Source organism: Loxodonta africana, chromosome 5, assembly GCF_030014295.1.
Source record: "Loxodonta africana isolate mLoxAfr1 chromosome 5, mLoxAfr1.hap2, whole genome shotgun sequence".
Classification (NCBI taxonomy): Eukaryota; Metazoa; Chordata; class Mammalia; order Proboscidea; family Elephantidae; genus Loxodonta; species Loxodonta africana.
In genome coordinates, this window is record NC_087346.1 from 156041065 (window position 1) to 156048468 (window position 7404).

At 41.7% G+C, this 7404-nt stretch overlaps 1 non-coding gene across 1 annotated transcript; it reads left to right on the plus strand.

Moving 5' to 3' along the window:
• The first annotated feature begins 260 nt into the window (after positions 1-260).
• LOC111751061 (U6 spliceosomal RNA) lies at positions 261-364 on the plus strand. Its single transcript, XR_002786136.1, has one exon. It is a non-coding gene; the product is annotated as a U6 spliceosomal RNA (small nuclear RNA).
• The last annotated feature ends 7040 nt before the right edge of the window (positions 365-7404 follow it).

Below are 7404 nucleotides of genomic sequence, written 5' to 3' on the forward strand. Positions count from 1 at the left end.
CCACATTCAGATTATCGTGGATGCTTGCAGCTGTTTCTTCTCATTTTGAGTCCTGCCACATCAGCAAATGAAGGTCTTGAAAGTTTGACTCCATTCACATCATTAAGGTTGACTCTACTTTGAGGAGGCAGCTTCTCCTCAGTCATATTTTGAGTGTCTTCCAACCAGAGGGGCTCATCTTCTGACACTATATGAGACAATGTTCCACTGCTATTCATAAGGTTTTCACTGGCTAATTCTTTTCATAAGTAGACTGCTGGGTGCCTGCTTCGGCAGCACATATACTAAAATTGGAATACAGAGAATATTAGCATGGCTCTTGTGCAAGGATGACACACAAATTCGTGAAGCCTTCCATATTTTTTAGAAGAATAAAGTAGAAGGACTCAAACTACCTTATCTCAGAACCTACTATACAACTGCAGCAGTCAAAACAGCCTGGTACTGGTACAACAACAGATACATTGATCAATGGAAAGAACTGAAAACCCAGATGTAAATCCATCCACTTATGGTCACCTCATCTTTGACAAGGGCCCAAAGTCCATCGATGGGGAAAAGACAGTCTTTTTAACAAATGGTGCTGGCAAAACTGGATGTCCATCTGCAAAAAAATGAAACAGGACCCATACCTCACACCATATACAAAAACTAACTCAAAATGGATCAAAGACCTAAATATAAAGCCAAAAACCATGAAGTTCATAGAAGAAAAAACAGAATCAATGCTGAGGCCTTAACACATGGCAGTCACAGGATACAAACCACAACCAACAACACACAATCTCCAGAGAATAAGCTAGATAATTGGGATCTTCTAAAAATTAAACACTTATGCTCATCAAAAGACTTTACCAAAAGAGTAAAAAGAGAACCTACAGACTGGGAAAAAAATTTTGGCTATTACAAATCAGACAAAGGTCTAATCTCTAAAATCTACAAGAAAATCCAACACTTCTACAACAAAAAGACAAATAATCCAAATAAAAAGTAGGCAAGGGAAATGAACAGACACTTCACCGAAGAAGACATTCAAGCAACCAATAGACACATGAGGAAATGCTCACGATCTCTAGCCATTAGAGAAATGCAAATCAAAACCACAATGAGATACCATTTCACCCCAGCATTACTGGCAGGAATCAATAAAGCAGGAAATAACAAATGTTGGAGAGTCTGCGGGGAGATTGGAAATGTTATGCACTGTTGGTAGGAATGCAAAATGATGCAACCATTCTGGAGAATGATACGGCACTTCCTTAGAAAGCTAGAAATAGAAATACCATATGACTCAGCAATCCCACTCCTAGGAATATATCCTAGAGAAATAAGAGTCATCACATGGACAGACATATGCACACCCATGTTCATTGCAGCATTGTTCACAATAGCAAAAAGATGGAAACAACCTAGATGCCCATCAACAGATGAATGGATATACAAACTACGGTACATACACACAATGGAATATTATGCAATGATAAAGAACAGTGATGAATCTGTGAAGCATCTCATAACATGGAGGAATCTGGAAGGCATTATGTTGAGGGAAATAAGTCAATCACAAAAGGACAAATATTGTATGAGACCACTACTGTAAAAACTCATGAAAGGGTTTACATACAAAAGAAACAATCTGATGGTTACAAGGGAGGGGAGGGGTCGGGATGGAAAAATACTTAATAGACAATAGATAAGTGGAAACTTTGGTGAAGGGTAAGACAGTACACAATACTGAGGAAGCCAGCACAACCTGTACAAAGCAAGGTCATGGTGGCTCCATAGACACATCTAAATTTCCTGAGGGACCGAATTGCTGGGCTAAAGGCTGTGGGACCATGATCTCAGGGAATATCTAGCTCAATTGGCATAACATAGTTTATAAAGAAAATGTTCTACATTCCACTTAGGTGAGTAGCATCTGGGGTCTCAAAAGCCTGTAAGCAGCGATCTAGGATACTCCGCTGGTCTTACCCCTTCAGGAGCAAGGAAGAATAAAGAAAACTAAAGATACAAGGGAAAGATTAGTCCAAAGGACTAATGGACCACACCTACCACGGCCTCCACCAGACCGAGTCCAGGACAACAAGGTGATGCCCGGCTACCGGCACTGACTGCTCTGACGGGGATCACAATAGAGGGTCCCAGACAGAGCTGAAGAAAAATATAGACAGAATTCTAACTCGAAAAGAAAGACCAGACTTGCTGGCCTGACAGAGACTGGAGAAACTCTGAGAGTGTGGCCCGGGAACCCCTTTCAGCTCAGTAATGAGGTTACTTCTGGGGTTTATCCTTCAGCCAAAGATTGAACAGGCCCATGGAACAATACAAGACTAAAAGGGCAGGGACGGGAAGGCAGGAAGGAACAGGAAAGGTGGTAATAGGGAGCCCAAGGTTGAGAAGGGAGAGTGTTGACATGTCGGGGGGTTGTTAACCAATGTCATAGAACAATGTGTGTACTAACACACATCTAATCTTTGACTGAACGGTGAACCTCAGGAGTGATATCATTACTGAGCTGAAAGGGTTTCCAGGGGCCATACTCTCAGGGTTTCTCTAGTCTCTGTCAGGCCAGCAAGTCTGGTCTTTCTTTCTGAGTTAGAATTTTGTTCTACATTTTTCTCCAGCTCTGTCTGGGACCCTCTTTTGTGATCCCTGTCAGAGCAGTCAGTGGTGGTAGCCGGGCACCATGTAGTTGTACGACAGTTATTTTCTTTCATCACCTTATAGATGTTCCACTATCTTTGGTTCCCATTGTAGTTGTTGAGAAGAATGGTGTCAATTTAATTGTCATTTCTTTGCAGATATCTGACCTTTTTCTCTGGTTGCTTTTAAGATCTTATTGTGGTCTTTACCGTCTGGCTGTTTTGCTCCATTATATCTAGGTGAGAATTTTCTTTTTATTTCTTCTGCTAATTATATGTTGTACTCCCTGGGCCTACAGAATTTGATTTCCCATGAGTTATCTCTTCATATGCCAAGAAATATGGAAGACAGCTTCCTGCCCAACTGACTGGAAGAGATCCATATTTATGCCTATTCCCAAGAAAGGTGATCCAACCGAATGTGGAAATTATAGAACAATATCATTAATATCACACGAAAGCAAAATTTTGCTGAAGATCATTTAAAAATGGCTGCAGCAGTATATCGTCAGGGAACTGCCAGAAATTCAGGCCGCTTTCAGAAGAGGACGTGGAACCAGGGGTATCATTGCTGATGTCAGATGGATCCTGGCTGAAAGCAGAGAATACCAGAAGGATGTTTACCTGTGTTTTATTGGCTGTGCAAAGGCATTCGGCTGTGTGGATCATAACAAATTATGGATAACACTGCGAAGAATGGGAATTCCAGAACACTTAATTGTGCTCACGAGGAACTTTTACATAGATCAAGAAGCAGTTGTTCAGACAGAACAAGGGTATACTGATTGGTTTAAAGTCAGGAAAGGTGTGTGTCAGGGTTGTGTTCTTTCACTATACCTATTCAATCTGTATGCTGAGCAAATAATTCGAGAAGCTGAACTATATGAAGAAGAATGAGACATCAGGATTGGAGGAAGACTCATTAACGACATGCGTTATGCAGATGACACAGCCTTGCTTGCTGAAAGGGAAGAGGACTTGAAGCACTTACTGATGAAGATCAAAGACCACAGCCTTCAGTATGGATTGCACCTCAACATAAAGAAAACAAAAATCCTCACAACTGGACCAAGGAGCAACATCATGATAAACGGAGAAAACATTGAAGTTGTCAAGGATTTCATCTTACTTGGATCCACAATCAACAGCCATGGAAGCAGCAGTCAGGAAATCAAAAGACGCATTGGATTGGGTAAATCTGCTGCAAAGGACCTCTTTATAGTGTTGAAGAGCAAAGATGTCACCTTGAAGACTAAGGTGCACCTGACCCAAGCCATGGTATTTTCAATCACATCATGTGCATGTGAAAGCTGGACAACGAATAAGGAAGACCGAAGAATTGGTGCCTTTGAATTGTAATGTTGGCAAAGAATATTGAATATTCCATGGACTGCCAAAAGAAAGAACGAATCGGTCTTAGAAGTACAGCCAGAATGCTCCTTGGAGGCAGGGATGGTGAGACTGCGTCTTACATACTTTGGACATGTTGTCAGGAAGGATCAGTCCCTTAAGAAGGACATCATGCTTGGCAGAGTGCAGGGTCAGCGGAAAAGAGGAAGACCCTCAAAGAGGTGGATTGACACAGTGGCTGCAACAATGGGCTCAAGCATAACAACGATTGTAAGGATGGCTCAGGACCAGCAGTGTTTCGTTCTGTTGTGCGTAGGGTTGCTATGAGTCGGAACCTACTCGACAGCACCTAACAACAAGAATATCTCTTCATATCTTACTTCTCCTGCATTCTCTGTATTTTTGCTTTCTGGGACTCTAACCAGAACTGCCCCATGCAGTTTCCAAGGAGCGCCTGGTGGATTTGAACCGCCGACCCTTTGGTTAGCAGCCATAGCATTTAACCACTACGCCACCAGGGCTTCCCTAGTTATATTAAACTAAACCCATTGCCAATGAGTTGATTCCAACTCACAGAAACCCTGTAGGATGGAGAACAGCCCCATAGGGTTTCCAAGGCACCGCTAGTAGATTCGAACTGCAGACCTTCTGGTTAGCTGCCATAGCTCTTAACCACTGTGTCACCAGGGCTCCTGACTATATTAGACCCTTTTATTTTATTTTCCATGTCTCTTCACACCTCATTTGTCATTTCTTTGGCTTTTTGCTGCATTCTGGGCAATTTCTGCAGATAAGCCTTCTAGTTCCCTAATTCTGCTTCCAGTGGTGCCTAGTTTGCTGTTTAACCATTCATTGAGCTTTTTCTTTCATCCGTTCTGCCACTCTCTGTCTCTTTATTGGTGCATTTAGTCCATTTACATTCAGTGTAATTATTGATAGGTATGAGGTTACTGCTGTCATTTCAGTTTTTTTTTTTTGTGTGTGGTGTTGACCATTTCTTTGTTCCACCTAATTTTCTGTGCTGAGTCATTTTTCTTCATGTATTCTTTTCATCTTTTTCATTATTGTTGATTTTGTATTTGCTGAGTATGTTTTCCTTTTTTTTTATTTTGATGGGTAGATTTTTTAGCTTCCTTTGCGGTTACCTTAAAATTTATCTTTATTTTTCTAAGTTTAAATAGATCTTTTATTTCTTGATACTGCCTTAACTTCCTCTCCATGTGGAAGTTCTACGACTACTCTATTTCCTCTTTTTGTTTTGACGTTATCATCATTTACATATTGTCATCTGTTTCCCTGTTTTCAGTATTTTAGCTTTAACTTGTTTTTGCAACTTCCTTCTCTGGGTTGATTTCTGGTTGTTCTGTCCTGTGTTCCAGTCTGGGGTTGTCTGATATTGTTGGTTTTCTAACTGGAAGACCCCCTTTAATGTTTTGTGTAATTTTGGTTTGGTTTTTACAAATTCCCTTAATTTCTGTTTATCTGGAAATGCCCTAATTTCACCATTGTATTCGAGAGACAGTTTTGCTGCGTATATAATTCTTGGCTGGCGATTTTTTTCCTTCAAGGCTTTATATATGTCGTTCCATTGCCTTCTCGCCTGCATGATTTTTTCTGAGTAGTCAGAGCTTAGTCTTATTGGTTCTTTCGTTTGTAGGTGACTTTTCGTTTGTCCCTAGCTGCTCTCAAGATTCTATCTTTGTTTTTGGTTTTGGCAAGTTTGATTATTATATGCCTTGGTGACTTTCTTTTGGGATCTACCCTGTGTGGGGTTTGTTGAGCTTCTTGGGTAGATATCGTCTTGTCTTTCGTGATATCAGGGAAGTTTCTGCCAACAAATCTTCAACAATTCCCTCTGCGTCTTCTGTTATCCCTCGCCATCCCCCATTCTCGTACTACAATCACTGGTAGGTTTTTTCTCTTCATAGCGTCTGTCTTAGTTGTCTAGTGCTGCTACAACAGAAATACCACAAGTGGATGGCTTTAAGAAAGAGAAATTTATTCGCTCACAGTCTAGTAGGCTACAAGTCCAAATTCAGGCATCAGCTCCGGGGTAAGGCTTTCTCTCTGGAGGAAGGTCCTCGTTATCAATCCTCCCCTGGTAGAGATGCTTCTCAGGTGCAGGAATCCTGGGTCCAAAGGATGTGCTGTGCTCCTGGTGCTGCTTTCTTGGTGATATGATGTCCCCACTCTCTGCTCACTTCCCTTTTCCTTTTATCTCTTGTAAGATTAAAGGTGGTGCAGGCCACAATCCAGGGGAATTCCCTTTACATTGGCCCAGGGATGTGACCTGAGCAAGGGTGTCACATTCCACCCTAAGCTCTCTAACGTAATCTAATCTTGCCGCATTAACCACACGCAGAGATCAGGATTTACCATACAAGTCCTAATCACAAAATGGAGGGCAACCACACAATGGAAATCATGGCCCAGCCAAATTGGTACACATATTTTGCGGGGACACAATTCAATCCATAACAGTGTCCCACATAATTCTTAGACTTTCTTCATTTTGAACTTCTTATTTCAATAAACATTTTTAATACAGAAGTACCATTGTGAGGAGCTTCTCCTCTTCCTGAGACTTGCACGAGGCTTTGTCATAGGTCCCCTTCTTTTCTCCGTTTGTATAGCTCCCTTTATAATGGCTCTGTTTTGATGACCCACAATTTTAAATCACCGAAAAGGGGCTGGTAACATTGGTTGCCTGTAGGAAATGGATCCTACTGGCTGGCAGAGGATGACACAGGAATAGGGGATTTTCACTGTGTTTTGAAACTTTATTCTTGAACGATATGATGCTATAACCTATTTCATATATCTATATCTACACTGGAGCCCTGGTGGCACAGTGGTTACGAGCCACAGCTGTTAACCAAAAGGTCAGCAGTTCGAATTCACCTGTTGCTCCTTGAAAATCCTAAGGGGCAGTTCTACTGTGTCTTATAGGGTTGCTATGAATCAGAATTGGTTCAACCACAACAGGCTAAATTTTGGGGCTTTTTATATCTGTACCAGTTACATGCCAGTTGTGACTGACTCGGTTCCGATTCATGGCAGCTCCGCGTGTGTCAAGTTGAACTACGTCCCACGGGGTTTATAACGGCTGATTTTGGGGGGAGCAGGTTACCAGGCCTTTCTTCCCAGGTGCCTCTTGAATTTCCAATCTTTTAGGAGCTGAGTGTGTTAATTTAGTCATAGTTATCTGGTGTTGCTGTAACAGAAATACCAAGAGTGGTGGTGGCTTTAGAGAAAAGAAATTAATTTTCTCACAGTTCAGTAGGTTAGAAGTCTAACTTCAGGGCATCAGTTCTAGGGTGGTTCTAAGGGAAGAGCCTCGTCTCTTTCAGTTTGGGCAGCCCCGTTGTTCCTCAGTTCCTTGGTGATCTCCCTGTGGCATCTAACGTCT